The sequence below is a fragment of the Gavia stellata genome, chromosome 3 (genome assembly GCF_030936135.1).
Source record: "Gavia stellata isolate bGavSte3 chromosome 3, bGavSte3.hap2, whole genome shotgun sequence".
NCBI lineage: Eukaryota > Metazoa > Chordata > Aves > Gaviiformes > Gaviidae > Gavia > Gavia stellata.
In genome coordinates, this window is record NC_082596.1 from 64,411,909 (window position 1) to 64,419,677 (window position 7,769).

A 7,769-nucleotide genomic window follows, 5' to 3' on the forward strand; every position below is an offset into this window, starting at 1 on the left:
CTGTCAGGTGCGCTCTTCACTGGCTAAAAAACTGGCTGGACGGCCGAGCCCAGAGAGTTGTGGTGAATGGAATCAAATCCAGTTGGGGGCCGGTCACAAGTGGTGTCCCCCAGGGCTCAGCTTTGGGGCCCGTCTTGTTTAATATATTTATCGATGATCCGGATGAGGGGATCGAGTGCACCCTCAGCAAGTTTGCAGACGACATCAAGTTGGGAGGGAGTGTTGATCTGCTCGAGGGAAGGAAGGCTCTGCAGAAGGATCTGGACAGGCTGGATCGATGGGCCAAGGCCAATTGTATGAGGTTCAACAAGGCCAAGTGCCGGGTCCTGCACTTGGGTCACAACAACCCCAGGCAACGCTACAGGCTTGGGGACAAGAGGCTGGAAAGCTCCCCCGCAGAGAAGGACCTGGGGATGCTGGTTGACAGCCGGCTGAAGATGAGCCAGCAGTGTGCCCAGGTGGCCAAGAAGGCCAATGGCATCCTGGCCTGTATCAGAAACAGTGTGGCCAGCAGGAGCAGGGAGGTGATCGTGCCTCTGTGCTCAGCACTGGTGAGGCCGCACCTTGAATCCTGTGTTCAGTTTTGGGCCCCTCACTACAAGAAGGACATTGAGGTGCTGGAGCGTGTCCAGAGAAGGGCGACGAAGCTGGTGAGGGGTCTGGAGCACAAGTCTGATGAGGAGCAGCTGAGGGAACTGGGGTTGTTCAGCCTGGAGAAGAGGAGGCTGAGGGGAGACCTCCTCACTCTCTACAATTACAGGGTGCAAAGCCTGTGAGCACGAGTCCCTTACGAGCGCGACTGCCCTAGGTGAGAGGGAGGGAGGAAAAGCAGGTCTGGAAACAAGATCCAGCTGAACACTGTTATATTACCTTACACTGCAAGTGGTGTAACAGGTAGACTGGTCGAGATTTTGCTCCCTCGGCTGACTTTTAGTGGATATTGTGAAACATTTGCAAAGAGAAATTTGCAGGTTTGTGTCTCGGACATCCATCTCATAGACCTTAATCTACAGCTGCTTTGGCTCCAGGATTATGCAGATGATCCCTGTTCAGGAACTGCTGCATCTCCCGACTGCCTGTGCCTCCAAACTAACCAGCACACGGCAGCAAACAGCCGGGGAACAATCCACAAACTCTAGCGTTTTGGCAAAGAGCAAATTATTTGTAAGAGTGAACAAATATGTGGGAACAATAGAGCAATAATCTGCCCATCTGTAGTTCACAAGCAAAAAGGACAGCAATAATTGATGAACATCTCTTCACTGCAAATAGCAGGTCCAGCCACATCATACCTGGTTCTCATTGACCATTTGCTTAAAAGTCGGTGGAAGTAAGTAGGAACACTTATGACTTCAAATATCTGTTTAGTCAACACTTGAAAGTTTTACATTATTTCATGTCCATGCACATTAATTAAGCTTTCTAGGAGTTTTCATAATAGAGTTTCATTGATAATGGAAAAAAGCCGCAAAGTTGAGAGCAAATCTTGATTTTTCTCACATGACAAAAGTAACAGATGCTGCAGAAAGGACTGAGCTTTCCTAACACTGAACTGGGAACTTTATTGGGAGATGATTCATAATGTTACCCTAAGCCCATTCACCTTTCTTTTTGACTCCCTTTAACATTCCTTCTACAGTCTTTCTGGATTTCAAGAAATAGTAACTACCATCAGTAAGTCCTTCTTTATCCACAAAGAATGCATGCTCCCACGGCTTTTGCCATAATTTGTAGTTTAGCACCACCTTCCTAGACATGAAAGAAAGACAGCTTTGCACTGCCAGATCTTTTGCCTTGAAGCCTTCATACAAAAGTAAAGAAAAAGGAAAGTACAAAGAAGAGCATTTATTTTCTGATCTGTTTTAATTACTAGACATTTTTAATAATGACAGGGAGTTCCCCATCCTCAACAATTTTTAGACCTCAGCAGTTTTTAGAAACTATCCCACAGACTAGTGCTCCCTGTAGCATTTCAGTTATGGCATCTCTATCAATAGCTGTGGATCCGTGCCGTCATGATTTCAGGGCCCATGGCTTACAGTTCCAAGTCACAAAAACTGAAGTTTCTAATGCAAACTGTAGTTTATGCTGGATATAGCATATTTTCGTATTAAAAAGGAGACTGTGAGTGCTTGATCTGAACATGGTACATTTGCTCAACATTCTAGGCAGTAAGTTTCAACCTATTTTCTAGACTTCATCACAAACAACTGTTAAGGAAAGAGTTCCAACGATTCCTTGAAAAACAAACAGAATTAACAAATGTATTTCATTAGCAGCCTCATGGTCCACAATATAAATATTTTCTTCCACAATCCAAGGAGATGATAAGAAAAACAGTAAAGGTGACAGACGTAAGGGTAACTGACCTGCATTAGCATCAAAGACAAGCCCATACCTCAAAGAAAATTCAAGTGAAGCATCTAGATTTTTTTTTTTAAGGCATTCTTCAGTTTTCCCCTTCTGCATGTTCCCCAGCATGCCCTCACTTGCATGGGGCATGTCTGGGATCAGCTAACCAAGAATAAGCTTAATCACAAAATTACCTTACAGTCACCCTCTGCAAAACCTCCTTCTAGGCTGAGCTCCTTATCTTGTGACCCAGAAGCTGCATATACCCCCTATGACATGACCTGTTTTACAAAAGTCTCACATGTTGGTACTTAAAAAAACCCAAGAGGTCCGTGTACTTTCACTTGGCTTGGTGCTTCACTTCAGCACTCTATCAGAGACCCACAGGAGGTGCTCCCCAAGATGTGGTCACAAAATTCTGGGTGACACAGTTGTGGCAGTCCTGCCTGTGTTTCTCAGGACAGCCCAGTGGCTAAGCCTCTCACTGCCATGTTGGATGCTGAAGCTGCATCCCCTCTTAAGCCTTTGCTTCCCTCTCTGGTTGTAAAATTATTCACCACCTAGAAAAAGCTTTTAATAAGGGGGAAACCTCTTAGGCATTTTGTGTCTTAGTTTCTTTGCCTATGTAATTACTCAAGCATAATCTGAGTGTGAATATAAAGCAATCCCTCATTTTTATCTCTTTTGGGAAAGAAAAAAATACCGATATTGCATATAAAGCAGCAATCGCACTTTCCCTGCCAGATGTCCACCCTTCTATCACGTACCTTCATTTCCCAAAATCAGAACCCCAGTGGCAACCAACAGTGGTTTTAGTTATGGCAGTGAGCTAAGAAGTGAACACACGTTTATGTCTGCTGACTCTGGGCAACAAATCAGAAAGAAGATGATAAATAAGAAGAGAGGAGCTGTAGGTGTCAGCCTTTAAAATCTTCCCTGAACTCCACATGTGAATCAATGTATCTTTTCTGGAGGCACCCTCTAGAAAATCCATGTGAATGAGTCTTTGAAGGTGGATTAGTTTAATTTCTTTACTCTTTCGTGTACATATTCTCATTCAGAATTAAAAAATTAAAGTGGCCTTAATTTCATTTACTTAATTTCCACAGAGAACTAAAGCAGATGGAATTAAGGACACTGTAATTCTGGCTAATGGTGTCCACATAGTCCTGTGCAATGTAGTTTGATTCATGTTGTTTCAATTCACATCTTTAGTTTGTTTGGACTGTGTTTCCAGCGTGGTCTTGAGAAGGCGAACACCAAATGCATTACTGTTTGAAGAATGTCACAATAGCTTGCAATGCTAAACAGATAAATATTCTTTTCTTCTCTCAATTAATGGACCATATAAATATTTCCATAGACATTGCTACTCAGTGGAGACAACTGCATAAACAGATCTGTGTACTCACATGGTACATATTTTGATGCTTCTGTTAAAATTTGAATTTGACTTTAATTGCACCTGGAGTTTGCATAGAAAACGTATTATATCAGAGAGTTCTTTCAACTGTATATGACATTTACATTTGCAGAAATTAGTTTTTCATATCAACATGCCCAGTGTGAACAAATTAACTCCTACTTAGCAGGAAAACTATTTTTAGATGTCTGTACTTCCCTTGGCTTTCCAGGCCTTCTCAGACACCAATCGTTATCTCTAAAACCCCTCTCAGATTGCTCAGTATCAGATCAAAACCAGCCACAGTGTGGGACAGGTAGCTCAGCTGGGAAAGCCATGGGGAGGACTCAAGCATCATGGAATTTTCCAGTCATAGTGTTAATATCCCCAGTTCATTAAATTGATTTGGGCAAGCTCTGAATTCTCTTTATAAAACATTAGTGCTGTAGATGAGCCAGCAGGTAGCTCAGGGGTGTTAACACTGAATAGCAAGACCTTTACAGCTCCGGTCTTTCAAAAGCCATGGTCCTGGAAAGCGCAGCCCACAGAGCAGGCAGCTGCCCTGGGCTGGCGATAGTTCTCCATCTTCCTCTCCATCATCCTTGGCATTGCTGGCGGCGGCAGAGGTCCACACAAAGGGGAACGCAGCATCCAGGGACTTTTGGGCCTTGCAAAAGAGTGGCCTGGAGAAAAGTCTGTGGGCTGCCTGTGAGAAATCAAGTCCAGGTTGAAGCATAAAAGCAGCAGGTTGGGAGCTGTGGACTCAGTCACTTTGATTTAATGTTTTTCTTAAGCGTAATCCACCTTCCCTCATGAGTGACTGATAAGTAAGTCAAATATTGTGGGTAGTAAGAGATTTCGACCTCAAATATACTAGCCTGGTGAAGACATTTGTTTGCCAAGCGGTTTTTCGTCTTTCAGGTAAGTGAACTTCATAATTAGCTCCCCGAGCATGGTGTTTGCATGAAAACCATGCTATTAAGGATGCTCTTTTTGTCTTCCAGCTGCTGCACTTCAAATTTTACAGCATTGATGTGTTGTTAGAAATTTGAAAAAAACCAAAGGCATACAGAGAGAACAGGAGGCACACAGCATTAGCAATTATTGTTTGATGAATACAAAGCGATAGCACCAACTATAAAAGCTAGAAAAGTCCTGCTTACAGTTGTTTAACAACTTGGAATTAAATTTTACACAAGGAGCATCTATCATCAGCCGAGTTCCCCCCACGCTCCTTCACCAAAAGCTTCAGCCAAGATAGTTTGCCCATTTCTGGGGCGAAGACTGAACAAAAAAAGTGTCTCCATTTCTCCTCTGCCTGGTGTAAAATACCGAGACCCTCTTCTGGCAGCTGCAGTAACCTCTGATTTGAAGCAGGCTTTCAGATTTGCCTGCAGACAGCTTCTGCTGCAGAAACGTGGCCTTTTATCCCCATGAAAATCCAGACAAATTTTGCCACTACACCAAAAAGTGTTAATTAACCTTGTTTGCTTCCTACAGGCCAACACCAATACCCTCTGCCTATGTTATCCCCCAGTAACCAGGACTGGCAGCCCTTCCCGGGTCATGGCACCATTAAATGCCTTGGGGTGCCCAAGCCAGGGCACCCCAGGGTGACCACACCCCACTCTGCCCTGGCTGCTGGGTTGTATCCATGGAGATTTCCCTCTGGGCAGCAGGAAATGCCCCAGAGCCTTGCAAACAGCCTTTTCCCAGCTCCCTACCCTTTCCTCTGGGATTTATGGCAAGCAACAGGGAATAGCTTTCTTGGAAAACTTTTTCATCATGTTTTTAAATGGTAACATCTTACTTCTTATTCTTGACTGAAACTTTTCTGTGTGCTGACAGATCCTTGTGTCCTTCGTGCTCGGGAAGGTGAAGCCAGCTGAGCAGCTCGCCGCTGAATCAGAGTTGTGCGGCTGCAAAATCCATTCAGCAGACCCAACACAGCTGCCGCAGGGAGACCGGGACCGCTACCTGGGCACCCAAGAGACAACTTCTGATTAAAGCAGAGCTGTGAGATTCTGCTATAGAGAATAACATCAATAACAAAACAAAAAAACTTATTTAGAAATTTATTCCGACATGGATTTGTTCTTTTTTTCCTCCTGTATGTTGAGAGCACTGGCCACTTATCCTCAGCAATTGCAGCAGCCCCAACAGATGTCCCTGGCAGGGGCAGGGACTGGCAGATCTGGTTTAATTAGCACATCCCACCTCACCCTGGGGGTGGGTGGCTCCTTCAGCCATCCTGTCTCAGTTCACAGAATCACAGACTCACAGAATCACTACAGTTGGAAAAGACCTGTAAGATCATCACGTCCAACCATCAACCAACACCACCATGCCCATTAAACCATGTCCCACAATGCCTCGTCCACACGTTCCTTGAACACCTCCAGGGATGGTGACTTTACTACTTCCCTGGGCAGCTTATTCCAGTGTTTCACCACTCTCTCAGTAAAGAAATTTTTCCTAATATCCAGTCTGAACCTCCCCTGGCACAACTTGAGGCCATTTCCTCTAGTCCTGTCACTTGTCACTCGTCACTCGGGAGAAGAGACCAACACCCATCTCTGCAACCCCCTTTCAGGTAGTTGTAGAGAGCAATGAGGTCTCCCCTCAGCCTCCTCTTCTCCAGGCTAAACGACCCCAGTTCCCTCAGCCGCTCCTCATCAGACTTGTGCTCCAGACCCCTCACCAGCTTCGTCGCCCTTCTCTGGACACGCTCCAGCACCTCAATGCCCTTCTTGTAGTGAGGGGCCCAAAACTGAACACAGGATTCGAGGTGCGGCCTCACCAGTGCCGAGTACAGTACGGTTACACCCAATCATGTCCTTAAGTCCTTAAGTTTTTCCTGTCGCCATAGAAAAGGTGATAAGTAGAGGCTGGAGCAGAGGTCTATAGCAATGGAAGAGGATGTTTTTTCCCAAGGCGTTTAGCAACAGCTCTTATCAAATGTTTGCAAACTCCCATGCACTGCTAGCAATTGAAAAATTTGAAAAAATTACCAAATTGTCTTAGGTCACCAATAAATTGCACTCTGCAGGTATGCTGAGGAGGAGGCTGCCAGCAGACAGCAATGAAGACCCACTGGGATCCGTCATCCTTCTCCTTGATACACTTGGGTCAGGAGAGGATTTATTTCCGTGGCCTAACAACTGAAACTCCTTAGTTTTAAGCTCAGCTCAGACTCACTAAATCCGCTCTGATGCCTTTAACAAGTCTCTTTTCCACTTCAGAGTTCCCAATGTGGTAACTGGATTAATCTGTGTTTACATAGAGCTTTGTGATGGAAAGTCTTGGTAAAATGTGTTCTGTAGATTTAGCACTGTTCAGACTACAGATTCAAAAAATTGCAATACAAAGTTATTTAAGGGTCTTCATTCAGGAAAAGAGCATGCTTAATATCAAGGATCTGGGTTAAAAACTTCACTTATTTCAAGCCTAACTTTATTAATTTCTTACTTAAAATGAGCAGTTTTCCATGTTGCCATGCATGCCAGATTTCAACAATGTTTTATTTAAAGGTGTAAGCAAATGACATTTTTGTCAAACATCTGTAAATCCTACTGAAAATGCATCATCTGAGTTATTTTGCATAAATAATTTGTAAATGTATATTAGGAAATTTTAAACGTTCCCAGACAGATGCCTCTTCTACATCCCTGAAGAAAAATTGAGAATAGAAGTGTCTTTAACTGTTTCAAACAGATGGTAGGACAATAAAAGTGCTGAACAGCTATAAAGCAAGCGTCAAAAAATGACATCCATCAAAGAAGAGCCAGTAGCAGTGAGATGCACAAGTACAGATATTAGAGAGAAGTTACTTAAGAGTAAAGAACAAGACTTTTTATCCCACATGTTACAGTCTGTCAGTCTTTCTGTCTTTTTGGTCCTCCTGATGCCTGTCTGCAACTGAGCGATGAACAAAAAATACAAATAATTGCTTTACTGGAAACAGGTCCAGCCATATTCAGCATGTATCCCTCATGAGCAGCAGTGGTTGTATGCT